The sequence below is a fragment of the Engystomops pustulosus genome, chromosome 5 (genome assembly GCF_040894005.1).
Source record: "Engystomops pustulosus chromosome 5, aEngPut4.maternal, whole genome shotgun sequence".
Taxonomy (NCBI): domain Eukaryota; kingdom Metazoa; phylum Chordata; class Amphibia; order Anura; family Leptodactylidae; genus Engystomops; species Engystomops pustulosus.
The window spans coordinates 93,258,441-93,275,474 of record NC_092415.1 but is presented as its reverse complement, the minus strand read 5'-3'; the positions used below and the strand labels follow the sequence as shown (position 1 = coordinate 93,275,474).

At 40.1% G+C, this 17,034-nt stretch overlaps 1 protein-coding gene across 6 annotated transcripts in view; it reads left to right on the top strand.

The window, feature by feature from the left end:
* The window catches only part of CDH20 (cadherin 20), a 328,467-nt gene that overhangs the window by 204,186 nt on the left and 107,247 nt on the right, over positions 1 to 17,034 (top strand). The window lies entirely within an intron of this gene.

Below are 17,034 nucleotides of genomic sequence, written 5' to 3'. Positions count from 1 at the left end.
AGGCAGGGTTCGATACTCGACTTTCCTCATTCCACAGACACAGCACTTTAGCTTACTTCAGTTTGCACCGCTAATGTGCCGGCTCTGAAACCTGAACACATGATCATGTCACCTGTCCTGGCTTCGGAGCTGGCGTGTACAATGGGCACACGCTGAAAGAAGAAGACAGCTGTTGTCCCTGCACTGTGAGAGCAAGGAAAGGTGAATAAATGCACTGTGACTGCTGGGGAGGGCAGTGGCTAGTAGGGGAACTGTGACTGATAGGGGCATTGGCTACTAGGGGCACTGTGACTACTGGGAGGCAGTGTGGCTATTAATGGCATTGTGACTGCTTGGAAGCATTGGCTACAGGCGGCACTGTCACTGATGGGGGAATTGGTTACTGGGAAAAGTGTCTACTGTAGGCACTGTTACCGATGTGAACATTGGCTATTAGGGCTCTGTGACTACTGGGGAGCAGTGTTGCTGCTGAAGCACTGTGACTGCTGAGGGGGCATTGGCTACTAGGGACACTGTGACTAATGGCGGCAATAGCTACTGGGGGCATTGTGACTACTGGGGGGCAGTGTGGCTATTGAGTGCATTGTGATTGCTGGGGGGGCATTGGCTACTGGTGGCCCATACATTTCTAATGGTAACCCATCATTCATGTTGCCCTGAATAGCACCAAAGCCTCTTCACTGACCAGATGTGTATAATAGTCTTCTGCTGCTGATTGGGCTGATCATTGCGATCATCAGGACAAGACTGCTCGCCCTATGGATGCAACAGCATACTAACTAGGACAACCATTCTCATCCTTGGTCGGAAAACAGTTAAATCTTAGAAGTTATTGAGAACCTTCACATTTTTGAATCAATTGTCTTTTATCTTATTCATCTCACAAGAGGGCCTCTACATTTAAGAATACATCTTAACAGTTGTAATGAATAAGAATGCCGACACTGTGATTAATCCCTAATGTCTTCTACTTATGAGGCCCCATAAAACCTACTGCTCATTCTAATTGCTGTCAACTGACATCACTAAGGAATGGCAGGTCAAAAGTATTTACCAGCCTTGAAATCAAACTTGAGAATCAGTGGATCTTACATTTATTTATTAATGATATTTTACATATGTTTGCTTGTCTGTGAACAAGATAATTAATCTTGCCTTCGGCTACAGGGTCAAGGTAATGAACAATTAACAAAGAAGTGACACGATGAGCCCTGATACTGTAAAGAAAAATTAAATTGGTCTATCTCCTACCTACATTATGGATCATTGGAAGGATTAACATTCTGTAAATTTCAGAGGCAGAGATAGGAAAGCTCCAAGGGATCTTCTCATTCAGAAGGCTAATGCACCTTGTATAGTCTGCTCATTTCTTCGGTCTGTAAAGAAGATGCACATACATTGTTAGTCCGCTGCATTGTATTATATAACAAACTTTTTTAGCCTTAGGTTTTTCAAATACCAAGGAGATTTGTAAAATCATTAAACTTGCTCTGTCTATTCTAGTTAGTAAATGTAATGCAAATAAATAAAAGCTGACATTTTTAGGACTGAAAATATATTTTGTTTAAAGTCATTTATTGATTTCTGTTACTTTAAAATAAAATGCAAAAAAAAAATAAGTTAAATAATTCACAATTATATAGACTTGAAGAAGTCATAAACATTACACAGTTTTTCATCGTACTGGCTACCTTCTTATAGAGCATACATTGTGCCATATATACTAGAGTATGCTATGCAGTTCTATTAGGCTATGTGTATTGTGGAACAGCCACAGAATATACCCAGCAGTAATTTCACAGCCATTCCACAAACATCGATGGAAATCAGTTAGCAGTGTACAGCTGTTTTTAAAATGCAGAGTATGATTTCCAACTCCAGTAGTCTCAGCAGCCATTGCTTGCAGCGCTGGGGACCTGGGTTCAAGTCCTAGGATCAACATCTGCAAAAAGTTTATATATTCTCTCTGTGTTTACATGGGTTTCCTTTGGGTCCTCCTGTTTCCTCCCACACTCCAAAACATACTGGAAGGTTGATTAGATTGTGAGCTCATGTGGGGACAGGGACCGATTTGGCAAGCTCTGTGTAGCGCTGCGTTATCTGTGAGTGCTATGTAAATAAAGGAATTATTTTTAATATCGCAGTGGTAGCCAGTGACAGCATCATCAGCAGAAAAGTGGAACATATTTACAAAGCAGGAGGTGACTGGCTCCAGTGCTGATTCTAGCCCTTTATTTGCTTGAGGCGAAAACTGAAATGCACCCCCCCCCCCCCCACAGATAACATGTGTTTTCCCTTTAAACATTAATATGAAACCTTAACATAGCAAAAAAATTCATTGCTACTTACAAAATAAATATGCGTCAAAATACAGTACAAATGCATTATTCTGTCCTGTAATTAAAGGCGTTATCCGATACCTGAAAAAATATATATATTGCTGGGAGAGTGCTGCTTAAAAAAATTAAAATTTACTTAACTCCACGGTTGCTCCCGGTGTCCCGCATCGCCACTATGCTGTATCTCAGCGCTTTATATGGGGACGGAAGTCGACAAACAGGGGCATGGCATGGCGAGACAGCAGCGTGGGACGCTGGGAAGGACCGCGGAGGTAAGTAAATGTTTATTTTTTAAGACAGCACCTTCCTGTCCACATATCATTTTTTTTCCAGTTCTTGGACGACCCCTTTAATATACACCCCGCTGTTACTATTAATTTATGTAATGCCAACCTTAATGATTTTATACACAGTTCCACCCTGATATATTTTAAAACTTACATACAGCCCTCCAATAACATAATGATAGTGCCACCTTAAAAAATGTAGAGAGAACATACAAACTCTTTTCAGATGTTGACCTGAATGGGACTTGAACCCAGAACTATAATCATTTATATACAGCTTCTTTCAATGTACAGAGCCCTCAAATTACATTATAGACAGCTCCCTTCAAAATACAGCCCCAAATTTAATTTAAATCTTGCCCCCATATATAATCTCCCTACCAACAGTTTAATTATAGTCAAACCCCTATATAGAGATCCTGCCCATTAACTTTACACAGTAAACCATATACAGCTCCTACACTAGTTTCTAAGGTCCTTAGATACAGTTTCCCTCCACTGAAATTACTGTGTATACAGCGTTCTACATACAGATCCCTACCTCAAGTTTAAATATATACTCTATCCTATATGAAACCCCTCCCCCAGTTTAATGAAATTTTGTCCCGTATATACAGTTACTACCCTCAGTTTAATTATATAAAGTATGTTCTGGCCCACACATACAGCCCCCTTATTATAATCATTATTATTATAATTATCAAGTATACTTAGCCTTGCTTTTACCCCAATCCCACAATTTTATTCTTAATATGGCCAAATACTGATACTTACCCGGAGTTCTTGTGTCCAACGCTGCCACGATCGTTTAGTTCACCTCCAGGTTCGTCATCACACGCCGCCCACGACCTGTCCAAAAGTGCCTGGGTCTTCCAGAGCAAGAGAGCGGTGCTGCATTGTTCTGCATTTCAATGACATTTCTGACTTAAGACAATGATGCCATGGATATCCCCCCCCCCCCAGTTGTTGTACAGACTTGCCAGTGGCACTTGCCCGAATCACACACATTGCAAAATTACAATTAAACCACCTCCAGAAGGGCTCTTTCATCTGCCGCCTGAGGCGGGATCATCCCACTTAATGGCAGATGCACCTGCCAGGCTTAATACTAATAGTAAATACATCATAAAATATACCATATTACAATTAGACATCTGCTAGTGGACAATATCCCTGGCTAGAAACGGCGTGGGTTAAGGTACAAATAATTGCCATATATCTATCGAGCGAACAGACAATCATAAGATACTGTATATACATGGAAGGGTCCGGACAAATGTACATCAAGTTACACTTTTATGGGTGCTAAAATCAATGCCCACATATACCTGGGGTATCCTACAAATTGTTAATTGGTATACGTGTCCTTACCCATTGACAAAACCACACGCCGACCCCGGGAGGAGTCATAACTCTCCTGCTACAGCTCCTACTATTAATCAGAGCTTGTCATGTAAACAAAGAGTGTCTGCAAACAGTTCAAAAATAAGTTACATTTAAATCTAACATCTAAATCACGAATGGACTATATAGCACTGAAAAAAATTGCTATGGCTAAAGCAGTGTTCATTACTTAAAGATAAAATCAGTGTTACTGAATACTTACTTAGTGCCTTGCCATTCCTCCTCTATCAGTCATATTGTCATTGTCACATTGTATGTGACCCAAGTTCTTGTAATTCCTGGGGTCCCAGTATAATACCAACAAACTTTTTAAGATTACACATTCTTTTTGCATGGTATATATTTTGAGCACACTAATTACATGATCAACAATGATAACAGTGTTAAGAGAAATGTGTGAATGATTAAAATGCACAGTGGCTATAAGTCATGTAATGATTGCCTGTCTTTAGCGACAAAGAAGCAACCTCTCTAGAAGCCAGTTTCTGCAAATGTTACAACTAGTCCAATGGATGGCTGGTTCTTTTCCACTCCCCTGTGTTCTTCCTCTTTGGCTATTACAATCTGTAAGTTAACTAGGAAGCACATTTAATATATCCAATACACATTCTCTGATCTCTGAAGACAGTCAGATATGAAACTCAGATATCAGTCAGGTGTCAGAGTCACATGTGAGAGTCAGGTATTAAAGTCAGGTATCAGAGTCTGGTATCAGAGTCAGAAGTCAGGTTTCCAGTGTCAGAGGTCAGTGTAAGGTATCAAATTTTAAAATTTTTTGAAGAAGCGTATTCTAAATGATCTCTTTATATAATAAATAGAAATGGCTGCTGAGCTTCTTTAAGAGATTAAGAGAGTATGTTAATTACTACTGTGGCATCTGAGAAATTATTTCTCAGGGCCACATTGACTGGTGATCTGCCTCCACACAACAAAACTGTTACAAAGAAAAAACCTAAGTACCTAAAGTATCAAAGTTACAATAAGGCTCACGTGGCATCTCGTTTTCAAAGCATTAAAAAAGCTATAAAGGTTGAACATTTCTGTAAAAGGTAGTTATAGCTCTTGGAAGGTGGGAGGAAAAATCAAAATAAAAAAGCTGAAATTTACTGTTGCAGGAAAGGGTTAAGCATCTTCAATAAATTGAATACTAACTAAATAATGTGAAAACCAGATCAAATAATTATTGTTCAGTCAGATTTTCTTTTACATACAATTAAATATGGTTAATTTTCATGTTAAAAACATAAATGTACTATTTAAATCTTATTTGCAAATAAAACATAGAGTAGAAATCTTTTTATATTTTGCAAAAAAAAGTCTCATTATCTGAAACTCTGATGAGCGCAGGGCCCATCGAGAGACTAGGGTAGGGTTAAATTAATCAAATGCTACAAACTTGGCTTTAGGGGGTTGATAAAAGCAGAAGTAACTGGTATGTGATGTTCGAAGCAGAAACCAAATTCCCTATGGGCACCAGCTAGCTGGAGTTGACATATCCTGAAAAAAGATTAAAGAACCAGAGAAATATTCCAAATATACAAGAATGCTTGCAGTGCTGGCGCTTTTACAGCCTGTCAAGATACGGTACCTGAAAGTCAAACTAATAATGCAAACACTGTAAGATGAGTCAGAACAGACAAATCAATGTGAAAAGCTAGGAATGGCATGAGCATGTGCTCTAATGTGCGCTGCTACCTGTTCAACTTTTAAATAGTCTTCCTATAGCAGATGACTCCCACCTACCTGTGGTACTTTAGTTCATGTAAAAACTGTTGCTGTAATATGGCAAAAATTGAGGTGTAATAACAGCCAAAATGCCCAGAAAAAAAACAAGTTCAAGACATACAGAGGTGCAGATTTATTATGAGGGCTATTGCAGCATGTTGTTAAGTACTACGTAACGGGCCACATTTATCAAAAACAGTGCAAACTGCCCTATGTACAGTTTGCCTGTGAATTGTGATTTAGGAATTGTGCGTCAGATTCAGAAATTGTGGTGCCCGTTCTTCATGAATCTGGTGCTCCCTGCACTGCTCCAACAGAGTGCACAAGCTTTTTTTAGGGACACATTTAACATAAGGCGTGTTTTGTCCTGCATCGGGCACAGTGCAGCCGACCCACAAATGTGTTATGGACTCTTTATAAATACATACATAAGCAGTTTGTACTGAAAAGAACCTGCAAAGTCAGACAAAAAAGTGGTGCTGGGGTTTTAATCAATGTGGGCCAATGTTTGCTAAATAGCTGTAACATTCATAACAAATTCTTTCTCTGTCCATATAGTATGGCCGTAGTGTCATTGTGTTTTGTGTGTGAGAACTGTGACTTGGGAAAAGTATAACCCTAGGGTCAGAAATGGATTGGTCACGTGTTCCACAAACTAATGAAATGAACAGCAGCCTTCCCCAAGTATATGATATTTCCCTGCACACTGACCTCCAGTATATAAGTATCCAGCACACTGCCCCCCAGTATCTAGGTATCCAGCAGACTGCCCCCCTTCCCAGTGTATATGTATGTATCCAGGCACACTGCCCCCCCCCCATTATCTAGGTATGCAGCACACTGCCCCCTCAATGTATAGGTATCCAGAAAAGTCCACCCCCCAGTATATAGGTATCCATTACACTATTCCCCCATAAATAAGTATCCAGCACACTGTCCCCCAGGTACATAGGTAGCAGCACACTGACCCCTATTATACATATATCTAGCACACTGCCCCCCCAGTATATAGGGATCAAGCTTACTGCCCTCCCGTATATAGTCATCCAGTACATTGCCCCCCAAGTATAAAGATATACCTTACCCTCCAGTATATATGTAGCTCAGTACAGTGCTCCCAGCACATAAAAAATAAACTGAGTACTCATCTTGAGGTGCTCCCCACAACTCCTTTTCTCCCCAGTATTCCTCAGCAGTAGCGTGCGCAGAGCCAGAACCTGGTGCTCTTGACACTTTGACATCAAGAGGTGGCAACACCGCCACTTCATAGTGTGTACATGGGCAGAGCACACGGACCTATCTCTGCCCACACTACTGCAGAGGAAGCTACGGGTGGTGCTGGAAAGTGAGTATTGAGTTTATTTTTTTATGTCCCTGCACCCCCCCACCTGCTCTACTAGGTGGCACTTCGGGAAGTCGCTCACCGTGTGTATCATTTTGGCACATCACAAACATCCTTATGTGGGTGTAAAAATCTTAAGTAGTCACTGATGCCAAAAGAACACATGGCAGGGGTAACACCAGTGGGAACTTAGAAAGGTCTTATAGACTTCTTTTATATATGCCTGACTTATGCTGAAAAATGTATTGGCATTGTAAACCATGGATGAATTTGCTATCCAATGTAAAGACTTTCGAGAAAAGTAATAGCAATCAATACTAGAATGATGGGGTCTGACACTTGGCCCCCGCTGATTAGCATACTCCAGCATTCTCCAGTACTAAAAGCCCAACTCTTTGTAAGGGCTAGTGATGGGAAGTGCAGCTCAACGTCTGTGACACTTTTCCATTGAATATTCAGAGCATATGGCAAGCATTAAAGGGAAATGTGATGATCATCTCATCTATAGGCTTTCAGTAGGCGATGCAAGCGGAAGAAGCAATAGTGTGCTTCATTGAATAAAAACACTTCTTTCTGCAAAACACTTTTTAAAAATCATCTGCAGATGTCCGAAAATTAGGAAAGTGTTAGGCCTTGTTTTGACAGCTAGAGGGCCCAGAATCATGGAGCAAAAAAGGCGTGACTTGGCTACCAGACCTTTAAAAACTTGTTTCAGAATTTCAGAACTTTAAAATTACATTAATGAATTACTTCTTGAAACATTGTTAAATATGTTTAAAGGGTCATTCCCATTGAGTTTTTCTTGCCTGAGACAAGAATAACCCTGTCTTCGCCTCTCTGAGGTGGTTTAGAGTTATGGAATCAGCTGAACTCGATTGTCATACACAGATTCTGTAACTCCTGGGAAAGGGCAAAAAGGAGCAGAGCAGATGTAAATGAGAATAACACTTTAATTGTATTTTACTACTTTAATATATGCTAAAATTTAGTACTGAAGGTATATTTTTATACATTTTCATAAGTTCTAACACTCCTATTCCAAAGAATAATAAATAAGGGTTTTGTGCATATTTTATTAAAGATTTAAAGAAATGCTATGGTTTATTATTTACAGATAAATTTATTTTCTTACATCTTGGGGCACATTTACTAAGACTGTCGGAAACTGTACTAAAACTGCTCTGGCCGTGAATAATTCTGGGTGCGACACATTAAGAACCTGCGCCAGAAATCATGTATCTGGGGCTTCCTTTCACTGGCCCGACAGAGTTCACCAACTTTTTTGTGGTACACCTTTAACATAGAGAGTCCAGCAAACTTTGCATGTTAAATCTGGCGCATGTTAAATTTGTGTCACATGGTGGCTAATGCAGCTGCACCACAAAAGGATCGGGTGTAACACAATAGTGGTGTGGACTCTTCTCAAATACCTGTGCAAGCAATTTAAACCTAAAAGAATGTGCAAAGTACATCAGAAAACAGGCGCAAAGCCCTTAGTAAATGTGCCCCATTGTGTTGATGCACAATGAAGTCAGAGTAACAATGTGGTTTTAAATAATACTGTATGTACATATTTAGTTTTTAATGGGTTTACTAGCCCAAGTAGTAAAACATATGTTACAACCTATTGCAGCATTTATTGAATTACATTGTAGATAGAGCATGAAACTTACCATATCCCAAACAAGATAATATATTAGCACCCATGAAAATAACATGTCCTAAAACTGTTGTTCCCAACATGATCCTTTTAATAGTGTATCAAATCTATTTTTACGCTGCTTTGTCAGTAGTCAACACTGGTGTTGTCTTTAAGTTCCATGGAAGTTTCCTGCTTTGAAAAGGGAGAAAGAACAGATTGCCCCAGTATAATGTGTTCTGGCAATTACTGCACAGCTCCTACTGTGAGAGAAGCCACTGCTTGCTGATGCATGAAACCACCCAGCTATCCAGGGCCCAAACAAAAGCAGAGCTTCTTTTCTGTGTGTGAATTGAAGCATGTATTGACATATTGGCTGGGGTGCCAGACCATTACAATTCTAGTGGAGGACAAAAAGAGATATAGAAACTGAAAGACGTAAAATGGAATCTGACAAGTGATGTGGATGAGCTGTTTTGACTACCTGGTCACATAATTCATCACAACATCTTTGGTCTGGTGGGTTTTTGGGGCTTTTCTCATATAAGAAATGATTCACTCCTGTAAGACATTCTCAGTAATGTGAAACTATTTCTTTGAAGAGTCGAAAAACGACAGAGCCTCTGTATCTGGAGAATTATTGAAAGCCTACTGAACTGTGGCAAAGTAAAAACAAGAAATAAATAGCTGCTCTTGAGTGACAACTAACTTTTGTGCCAGTTCATTTTTTGTGACCACGGGCATGTAATGTACAATTTATTGCCGAATACATAGGGTATATTTTGAGAGTATTTATTCATAAATGTTTAAATGAAGCGGAAAAACAGTAACAGTGAAATGCCTGTAAAACTTTAGCATTGGAACAATGCAAAAAAAAGCTAATTATCAGGAGCATGATGATGGGGCAGTGACATATCATGCTAATAGCACAACAAAGCAATTGCTCTAGACGGCGCTGCTTAATTATACAGATTATTCATGATTATAATGTTGTGGGGCTATAGCGTGTTACAATGATACATGGAGGTTTGTGACATGATGGACTTAGTATAGCATAATTTTTGCACCAACAGGGTTTCTGTAAATAGCATAATGTCAGGGAGGGTCCTACTATTGTCAACTATATTAAACAGCTGTTTAAAGATGTTAAGGGCTTTTAATTATTTCCCTTGGTTTTACAACCTCTATCATTAGTGGCAGTGCAGAGTATTGCAGAGCGTTAAGCACAACCACAATTATGTGGAGGGTGTACAGCTCCAGACCAGGGCTACCAATTAAGAAGATTGGCTTATTCACACATATGCTGTGTGAATATATAAATGTATGTGTACAATATATACTGTATATATCAGCATTATCATCCAGCAATTCTATTCTTCATCCTGTCTCAATTGCTAAATACGTGAAAACAGTATAATTGGAGCACCATTACTTCTAGTATACACACCCTCCAGCATCATGTTAATGGACAAGAAAGGGGTTGCATAATTGCGGGCAGTAATTGATTTATACACATCACCCTGTAACCTACATGGCATACAGAGAGTAACCATACAATACATGGCTAAGTAAATGTGCTTTTATAGAGGGATCCCTTTTTGTGAGATCTTTTATATAATGTGAAGGTTGTAACCTCAATATATTGCAAAATATCTCTGAATAATAGCTGAACTGGTGGTTTCCCTGCAACTTGTGATAACTTAAATTTCTTGTTGGAGGTTACCGGTAATAATTTTTGAGCAAACATCTCCCCATCAGCTTTCAAGGTCATAGCCATATTCACTAACTCAGAACATTCTGGGACCCTACTCATGATAACTGGGGGTCCCTTATCCAAAGCATTAAAAAAAATGTGGAAAAAACCTTTAAATAATATTCTTAACACATTAACATGTACATTTGTATTCACTGAGATGGGTATCTAACCAGTTCATGTACCTGTTCATGCACTAGAGACGGGTGTGAGAAGAGTGGATGGTAACAGAGTGAAGCAGAAAGTCTTGTGAGAATTGGATATTATAGGGGGAACGCTTGGGCACCACTGTATGATAAATGCCGCACACCCCTGCCATGACGTATACATTAAGAGGCAAAGACCACTTTGCCACAACGCCAGGCCTGATCTGGGTTAGTTTTGCATTTAGATCTGAAAATTCACAGGTTTTTTTTAAAAGTGTCCCACTTCGTTTCACGTCCCCTCCACGTCCACATGGAGGTTAATATTTTATTTTGTTGTGCAATAGATAACTAGTAGAGAGACTGCCAGGAGGAGAGGCAGTTGAGAAGTGAGGAGAGGGATGGATTAGGCAGGAGTTATCTGGGAGACTGCAGAGAAGAATGTGGCAGCAGTTAAAACATTTTTTGCTGCTTTTTCAGTAGATATGTTTTTGTGTCTTTAGGATAACCTAATCATATTTTGAGATGTTGGCCTCTCAAAAGCCATCAAATCTGGCTAATTTTTGGTGTTCTGTAAAAAGAAGTATGATTCCCTATAGTATTCTGGAAAAAGAAGTATGTTCCCTATCTCTTCAGCAAGCTAATCTACAGAAAAAAACCAAGGACACACTTCTGCCATCATTTCTGCAGGGTATTTTTTAAGTAGAAAAATCTGAACTACTATCCTTCCTGTAAACTTACTATTAAATCTTTTCCATAGTGTCTTTCACACTTAAAGGAAACCTACCACTTCTGATGGTAGGTAGGAGATGTAAACACCGGGCACCAGCTCAGGGTGAGCTGGTGCCAGAGCTTACCTTAGCGAGTGTTTTAAACCGCTATATCGCGGTTTAAACACATTTTGATTTACCTCTCCGAGGTAGCTTCGGCGCTGCGCGCGGCCATGCGCGCGTGACGCCTCCGGCACTCCGTATGGAGGCGCGCGCGCGCGCGCACGGCCGCGCGCACGGCCGCGCGCACGGCCGCGCGCAGCGCCGAAGCTACCTCGGAGAGGTAAATAAAAAAGTGTTTAAACCGCAATATAGCGGTTTAAAACACTCGCTAAGGTAAGCTCCGGCACCAGCTCACCCTGAGCTGGTGCCCGGTGTTTACATCTCCTACCTACCATCAGAAGTGGTAGGTTTCCTTTAAGCTTTGTAGCGGGCATGAGGTTTTATATAGTAAGTGCTCTGAAACATGTTCTAAATTCATTGGGGATAATTTCTCATTAGGCGGCTCCTTGCAACAGTTCTATGTCTGTCTTTGGAGCTCCACTTCCCATCAGATTTATTAAAGTGGCTCTTGGCCCTTGATAAATCTGTTTGCAGTGTCTTGTTTGTGACAGTCGCATTAAAAGGTCGCAAATTCTATCAAAAATTTCAGCACATAGAACAGGTTGGGGACTGGAGTCAAGTTGCAGCAAAACTTGCACCTAAATGGAAAGTCGCAATTCATGAATTCAGTCGTAATGTGAAAACTTGCCTATAGAAATAATGAATTTGGTGCAAACAGGGTCTATGTCAAAGTGACTTTACATTGTTAATTTGGTGCACTGGAAGGTCACAAAACTGCATTTGCACCACGAATGCACCAAAACAATGCCAAACATTTCCAATAAAGCTATGATACATCTCCACAATTGTGAATAAACATTCATTACATAAAAATAACTCATATAATATGTTTCCCAGTTTCACTCACTTTGGTCATTATTTTGACAATTATTGGGTATTAAATCCAATATTGTAATACACACATGATTTTACCTAGCATTTACAATATAATACTATTCTCAAACTACTACCCCGACTGACTAAAGATAAAATAAATGAGGTAAGAAGAATAGCTGACTAGCTACCCAGAAAGGTTATAATAATAATAATTCTTTATTTAAATAGCGCACACAGATTACGCAGTGCTGCACAAAGCATGTCAAAGCTTACATTATTCACTCCGATAACAAATTTAGGGATGTTAAGTTGGTTTCCCTATCCTGTGTCATGTTTTATAACCCATCATTGAATTGTTAATTTGTCATCTGCAATCATGTATAGGCTGGCATCTCCACAAGCAGAATCAAAGCGTGTCTATGTACAGTAGGTATATCTGAAAGCAAGCATGCTATGACTTATTTTCTGTGTAGCTCCGCTATCACTGCCCACCGTTTGCTGTCATTACTCATAGACTATTACATTCGACAAAGGTATCCTCCTCAGCGCTGGAGGGACATGAAGCTCCAAAGAGCTCAACTCCTGAAGTAAGACTAAATAGCTTCTGACAATGCCCCCATTTTGTTATCCCACTGTGTTCTTTGGCCGTAGGCAGCCTTATTTTTTTTCAGAATGGATTATAATTCTATAGGATCATTGTGAAAACTTTCGACACTCAAATCAAAAATTCAGGGCATGTATTGAATTGAAAAACGTATTAGTAATTATGCCCTTTGCAGCCAGAATTTGCACATTGTTAATTTTCGGTTTTTCCTCACCATCTCATTTTATAGCTTTCCACTTAAAAGAATGATAGAGACAAAGAAAAGGGAAATAACCTAAAATGTTTCTAAAACCCAGTACAAAAGAATTAGAAGTGAAAATTCTAAAGCAGAACTCATCTGTGCAACAGCCCCTTTATACATACTCTATACACACACTAGTTTTCTACAGATCTCTAATCCAATTCAACAATATTATATTTAGGATACCTATGAATAAAAGAAAATATAACTTGTATGACGTGAGGGCTACTGTTCTCCATCCCATCTAGAAGATTTTTCCATATACAACTGGATATAAAATTATTTACGCAACCGGATTTTGGCGCAACAGGTCCTGCTTTCATGCGACAGAAATCGGGGGCGGGCCGTCAGACGATCCGACGGATCCGGACAAACCGCAGTATTTAGCTTCAAAATTGTGTTGCAAGCCAAGCACTTACATGCATCGGGAAGAAGATGGTGGACAGATGCAGGAAATCGGGCGCACGATCTAAGTGAATTGCGGCACAGTGCATTCCGGACAGACAATGCACTTTCGGCAACTCCGAGGGACCGGGTAAGTAAATGTGTCCCAATGTGTTTAAGAATTCATGGAAATGCAAGAGATTCTAAAAGTTTTTTTGGTTTCTGGGAGATTTCATAATTCTCCCATATTTTAAGAATCATGGAAATTATCTAGAATAGTTAGCTTTTCTTATTTTAACTCTGATATTTAGAAAACCAAAAACATAGGTATCTTTAAAAGAGGTTGTCCCTAGTTTCATTATAATGTACTCTCCACAGGACAGGATCTATTCAATTTCTGTAAGAGTGTCAAAAAAAAGTCTGGCACTTGGTTAACTCTTGCACCCAATTCATCCTCTATGAGAGTACCAGAAATAGCAGAGCCCTGTGCCTGAAAATATCCAGCATTCCCATAGAAATTGAAAGAAGCAGCAGGACGCATAGTCAGCCTGCTGCTCCATAATAATGGAAATGTCCAGGGTTAGGTCAGTTAACAGACGGCTAAGAGACAAGAAGTTCAGTTTTAGAATAAAATTAAATAGAAAATGGACATGATGTTAGGGACAGCAGACAGGCAATCACTGGTATTCTGTAGTAAGGCAGGGGTGATGTTAGGTGAAGTAGTATACAGTTTGCTAATATCAGCATAAAGCTGGTAGTAAAAGCCAAATCTGTAGATGGTTTGTCCACTGAGGACAATATAAAGGAAAAAAGGCAGAGAGCGTTGTCAGACCACTTAAGGCCAGTGGACTGAAGCATCCTGAGGAGAAGCTGATGATCCACCAAGTCAAATGCTGCAGAGAGATGCAGAAGGGGACAATAGTTACATTCATATTTAGGCTTCAGCAGGTCATTGGAGACTTTGGAAAGAGCAGCTTCAGTGGACCACATAGTATGGAAACCGGACTGTAATGGGTCGAGAGTTGGCAGACTGCATAATGGATTAGGCAAGAATAGACCATGCATTCCAGAAGTTGGAGATAAAGGGGAGAAACTGCACAGGACTGATCCAGGGAGTAAATATTTAGTCACAGGATGAGGAGGGAAAGATAACAGAGGAGAAAGAGGTTAAGTATTTTATTAGGTAATAAGTGATTGCTAGGAAGAGGGATTGTACAAGGGGAAAGTGTCACTGAAGCAGGTATTGGGTTGAGCTGCGGAAAGAAACCTGGGCACTTCTACCACTGTACATAACTCACAGGGTGAGGTATTAGAGGGAAGGGTATCCTTCAATGAGGGGTGCCTGGGTAACTCCTGTTTCCACCAGGAATAGCATGGAAAAAGGAAACACTGGAAGTGTATCAGGCAGGAATAGCAGTGCTCCAATGGCTGAGGCCATGAGCTTGGTGCCCCAAATGCATCATTAGCATACGAATTTAACTACGAAATCTTGAAAATCTCACAATTGACAGAAAAAATACTATTATGGTTGAAATCAGTGCATTTTTCGAAAAGTTATAGGCATCGCATCATGGAGCTTTGTGGAACTTATAAAACACCCTAAGGCTACAAACATCTTACATTTAAGCATGTAAAAGCTGGACTCCATTTTCCATTATATAATACTGCTGTCTATAATATGCTACATTTCAACATATTCTCCCCTGCAGAATTGATTAATGTAAAGTACTGCATTTGATTAAATATGGTATGATTGTTCTAACTCCATAAGATAACCACCTCAGTAAACAGCAGTTTTACATGAAGTTACAAGCAAGTACAATACCATAGACCACTAGCATTCCATAGGTTCTGTATTACATCTATAACATAATGGGGGGGATGTATTAACACACTTGCGCCACAATTCTGTTGGTTTTGCACCTAAAACAAAGTGGGGCAGATTTACTCAACCGGTCCTGTCGCCATCCAGCGGCACATTCTCTGTGGAGGATTTGGGTCTGCCAGCGATTCACTAAGGTAGTGTGCCCGATGTCTACCAGGTGTTGCTGCTGCGCTGGAGTCCGTTGGAGTTCACTGGAGTTCACCAAGCTATCCTGGGTGCAGGTAAGCACATGTCAAGCTACACTTTTTTTTTAAATACGACGGTTTTTCCGAATCCATCGGGTTTTCTTACGGGCACACACCCCCCCCCCCCGGTTTCCATGGTGTGCATGTCAGCGCCGATGCACCACAATCCGATCGCGTGCACCAAAAACTTGGGGCGATTCAGGGAAAATCAGTGCAAAACGGTAGTATTTGGGTAGCCTGATGGAAAAACGTGATTCTGGCCCTTAGTATATGACCCCCAGTGTGAAAAGCTTTTCACCATATTTATCAAGGCTTTTTAGACCTGTTTTTAGCCATTTTCCGACTTGTCCGAATGAGAGGGCGTGGCCTTTGGAAAAGGGACATGGCCTATTTGAATAGACCACTTTAAAGTAGGTCTAAACTGGAAACCGACAGTCTTATCCTGCACCAGATTCATTAACACAGTGATAAATCTGGCATAGAAAATTACTAGGGTTTTCCTCCACTAAACTGACGGAACCTGGGACACATTGATAAGTCCCCCCCCCCCCCTATTGTGAATAAGCCATAGCAAATACTGCATAATGTACAGTTTTTACCCTTCAGGATGTGTGGAAAGCTGGCCATAAAACCTCTCAACACTGCCATCAGTATTTATCTAGAATATGAAAAGGCAAACCACACCTTCATATACATATTGTAGATGTCCAACACCTGTATTAGGACCAGGCCAGATGGTTTGATCTGAAACCTGAGAACAAATGGCTCATGGCAGAATCCTCCTCATCATCTATGTAACAAATGATTTCATGTACTTGAAACGTGCAATAAAATCCATTTCTCTTGTGTACGGGAAGCAGCTAATTAAGAAATAGAATTAATCAGAGGTATATTAAATACTGCACAGCAAACAAAACCTGACTTCTGCTTTCCCCAGGAGGACAAGACGCCACAGAATTGTATCTTCTCGTCCTCATGACTCATCAGGATTAAAGACCCAATAAGTTTCACTCATAAAACTTACTGATCAGATGGCAGCCAAGTATCAACACTATAATCTCTTCACAATTAGAAGCCTGTCGGCAGCCTACAGCAAAAGAAAAATGAAGCAGCTTCCAATAATGACAGCGTTCTCCGGGAGTACAGTAATTCCTAATTAATAATGATTTAATAGGCCAACCCAGATGCATTGTTTATTTGCATAAAAGGAAATGCGACATTAAAAGACTGTAGCTTCTAATTAGGTACATAGAGCGTCCAATTATAGGGAGAAGCGGTAAGGAAGGTGAAGGGATCTCTTATATCACAGCTCATATGCATGTTGTTTGTGAGACTAATGAAACTTGCTTCATATTACAGACACAATTTGGAAAAATCCTCTTTGTTCTTGCTGT